This window comes from Otolemur garnettii, unplaced genomic scaffold, assembly GCF_000181295.1.
Source record: "Otolemur garnettii isolate 467f Iridium unplaced genomic scaffold, OtoGar3 scaffold00006, whole genome shotgun sequence".
NCBI classification, from domain to species: Eukaryota; Metazoa; Chordata; class Mammalia; order Primates; family Galagidae; genus Otolemur; species Otolemur garnettii.
The window spans coordinates 20,193,170-20,197,205 of record NW_003852401.1 but is presented as its reverse complement, the minus strand read 5'-3'; the positions used below and the strand labels follow the sequence as shown (position 1 = coordinate 20,197,205).

Sequence of the window (4,036 nt, the reverse complement as noted above, 5' to 3'; positions counted from 1 at the left end):
CACTTTGTCCCCCTCGGGAGAGTGCTGTGATATCATAGCTCACAGCAACCTCCAGCTCTTGGGCTAAGGTGATTCTCTTGCCTCTGCCTCCCAAGAAGCTGGGACTATAGGCACCCACCACAATGTCCAGCTATTTTTTTGTTGCAGTTTGACTGGGGCCTGGTTTGAACCCTCCACCCTCAGTATATAGGACTGACGCCTGGCACCCTACTCACTGAGAGCCATAGGCACTGCCCTTTATTTATTTATTTTTGGGGACAAAGTCTTCCTATGTCACCCTTGATAGAGTGCCGTGGTATAACAGATCCCAGCAACCTCAAACTTTTGGGCCTAAGTGATTCTGTTGCCTCATTTTCCTGAGTAGCTGGGACTACAGGTGCCCACCACAGTGCCTGGCTATTTTTGTTGTTACAGTTATCATTGTTGTTTAGCTGGCCCTGCCTGGGTTCAAACCCCCCAGCCTCAGTGTATGTGCCTGGCACCTAGTGTGCTGTGGGCGCTGAGCCAAGAAAAGTCTATTTTTTAATTTTTTCAATTCAGATCTAGGCCAGGTGTGGTGGTTCAAGCCTGTAATCCCAGCACTTGGGAGGCTGAGGTGGGTGGATTGCCTGAGCTCAGGTTCGAGATCAGCCTGAGCCAGAGCGAGACCCCCATCTCTAAAATATAGTTGAGCCTTGTGGAGGTCCCCTGTAGTCCTAGCTACTTGGGAGGCTGAGGCAAGAGAATCACTTGAATCCAAGAATTTGAGGTTGGTGTGAGCTAACTCACCTTGGCACTCTACCAAGGGTAACCAACTGAGACTCTTGTCTCAAAAAAAAAAAAAAATTCAGATAAGCCTTCCTGAATCATAGAGAGTTATAATATCCCTTATGTAGGTGATACCTTCTTTTTGTTAATTTTGGAAAATGTGGCTAGGTATAGTTGTTCATGCTTTTAATCCTAGCTGTTTGGGAGGCTGAGGTGGGAGGATTGTTTGAGCCCAGAAGTTTGAGACCAGTATAATCAAGAGTAAGTTGTCATTTCTACAAAAATTAGAAAAATTAGTTGGGTGTTGTGGTGAACACCTGTAGGCCCGGCTACTTGGGAGGCTGAGTCAGGAGGATTGCTTTAGCCCAGGAGTTAGTGCTATGATGAAGCCACTGCACTCTAGTACTGATGACCTTATCTTAAAAAAAAAAATTAGAAAAGGTTTACCTAGGTAGTGGTGAAGAAGATATATAGTGATATATTAAAAAGTGTAATTATCAGTCAGTTTTCCCAAACTCGTATTTGTGCTTTTCTTTCTTTCTTTTTTTTTTTTTCCTAGGCATTCCAGAGTGGTAGGATTACAGGCTTAAGCCACCATGGCTGGCCACGTTTTTCCAAATTTATATTTGAAATTCTTTAATTCTTTAACACTCAAGTGTTAGTAGATTAAATTCTGCAGTGCTCCAATTAGCATTTACTTTGAGTGTCTTTTTTTTTTTTTGTGAAAGTGCTATATTTTATTTTAATTTTACATATACATGTGTTTATTAGGTTTCCACATTTTGCCTTCACAAAATTAAAAAGGCTTAAAATTTAATAACAATAACAATGTTTAAAATAAGGACTAGAAACAAAAACCTCATAAAGAACAAACGAAGATAAATACATTCAGAAAAGAAATCAGATGATTGCTGCATCGAAATATTAAGCAATAGTAATAATGCAAAGAAAGTAACATTCATATTGTCAAATAAGAGTATGTCTATTATAGAATGCTTTGACTCTGAGGTTCAGTATGGAGTTTTCACACTATGTTGCCCTTGGTAGAGTGTAGTGGTATCTCGGCTCACACAAACTCAAACTTCTGGGCTTCAGTGATTCTCTTGCCTCAGCCTCCCAAGTAGCTGGGACTACAGGCGCCTACCACAACCCCTGACTGTGTTATAGTTTGTTGTAGTTGTTGTTGTTGTTTGGCAGGCCTGGGCTGGATTTGAACCCACCACCTCTGGTGTATATGGCTGGCGCCCTAGCTGCTTAAGCTACAGGCTCCGAGCCTCAGTGCATATTTTTTACACACTTTCCTGCCATTTCCATTAAAATCAGGGAATTAGCATTGATACATTACTCCTCACTTAATATTTTGTATTTCTCCATTTGTCATAGTAACTACATAACGTTCTTTGTAGCAAGAGTGTCTGGTGTAGAATAATGCAATCCTATTATTATTATTATTATTATTTTTGACACACAGTCTCACTTTGTTGCCCAGGAGAGAGTGTGCCATAGCATCAGCCTATTTTATAGCAACAACAAATCCTGGATTCAAGGGATCCTTCTGCTTCGGCCTACGGAGTAGCTAGGACATAGGCACCCAACACAGTGCCCCACTAATGTTGTTTTCTATTTTTGGTAGTAGTGTCTCACTGCTGCTCCAGCTGGTCTCCAACTCCTGAGCTCAAGGGATCCTCCGTCCTTGGCCTCTCACAGTGCTAAGATAATAGGTATGAGCCACATGGACCCAGCTTGCATCTTTTTCTTTTTTGTTTTCAGTCTTTTATTTATTTATTTTTTTGGAGACAGAGTCTTATATATGTCACCCTCGATAGAGTCCTGTGGAATCACAGCTCACAATAACCCCAAACTCTTAGGCTTTTTTTTTTTTTTGCAGTTTTTTGGCCAGGACTGGGTTTGAACCCACCACCTCCGTATATGGGGCTATCACCCTACTCCTTGAGTCACAGGCACTGCCCAAACTCAGGCTTAAGTGATTCTCTTGCCTCAGCCTCCCAAGTAACTGAGACTATAGGCACCTGCCACAACGCCTGGCTATTTTTTTTGTTGCAATTGTTGTTGATTTTGCTGGCCCGGGCAGGGTTCCAACCGGACAACCTAGGTATTTGTGACCGATGCCCTACCCATTGAGCTAGGGCGCTGCCACAGGCCTTTTTTTTTTTTTTTTTGAGACAGAGTCTCAAGCTGTCATCCTGGGTAGAGTGTGCTGGCATCACAGCTCACAGCAACTTCCAACTCCTGGACTCAAGCGATTTTCCTGCCTCTGTCTCCCAAGTAGCTGGGACTACAGGCGCCACAATGCCTGCCTGGCTATTATTTGGTTGCAGCTGTTGTTGTTTGGCGGGCTAGGGCTGAATTTGAACCCGCCAGCTCAGGTATATGTGGTCTGGCACCTTAGCTGCTTGAGCCACAGGCGCTGAGCCTCCAGGCCATTTTTTCATAAACTTATCTCTTAATTTTGATTTGTCTGATTTTTTTTTATGATTGGATTCTTGGGGTGTCTTTGGCAGGAATATTATAGAAGTGATGCTCTTTTCTTTTCACTATATCTTACCAAGTGGCACACAGTTTCTTTTCTTTTTTTACTGATTGCTTAAGATGTCTTCTATGCTTCTCTGCTGTAAAGTTACTTTTTTTTTTTCACTTTGTCACTCTGAGGCATCATAGTTCACAGCAACCTCAAACTCTTGGGATTGAGCAAACCTCTTGCCTCAGCCTCCCAAGTAGCTAGGACTACAAGTGTGTGCCACTACACCAGCTAATTTTTCAATTTTTTTTTTTTTTTGAGACATAGTCTAACTATTTCACCCTGGGTAGAGTGCTGTGGCACCATAGCTCACAGCAACCTCAAACTCCTAGGCTTAAGCAATTCTCTTGCCTCAGCCTCCCAAATAGTTGGGCCTATAGGTACGCACCACAACGCCTGGCTATTTTTTGTTGTAGTTTGGCAGGGGCCCGGTTGAACCCGCCCTCAGTATATAGGGCCAGTGCCCTACCCCCTGAGCCACAGGCTCCACCTGCACAACTTGTAAAATTTTTAAAGGTAACTCTGGCTGGGTGCCTGTGGCTCAAGTGACTAAGGCGCCAGTCACATACACCTAAGGTGGCGGGTTTGAATGCACCCCGGACCTGCCAAACAACAGTGACGGCTGCAAGCAAAAAATAACCAGGTGTTGTGGCGGGTGCCTGTAATCCCAGCTACTTGGGAGGCTGAGGCAGGAGACTCACTTGAGCCCAGGAGTTGGAGGTTGCTGTGAGCTGTGATGCCACAGCACTC

The 4,036-nt window shown here is 43.7% G+C and overlaps 1 protein-coding gene across 4 annotated transcripts in view; it reads left to right on the top strand.

The window, feature by feature from the left end:
• The window catches only part of KDM4C (lysine demethylase 4C), a 424,788-nt gene that overhangs the window by 7,314 nt on the left and 413,438 nt on the right, over positions 1 to 4,036 (top strand). The gene's annotated exons all lie outside the window — the stretch shown is intronic.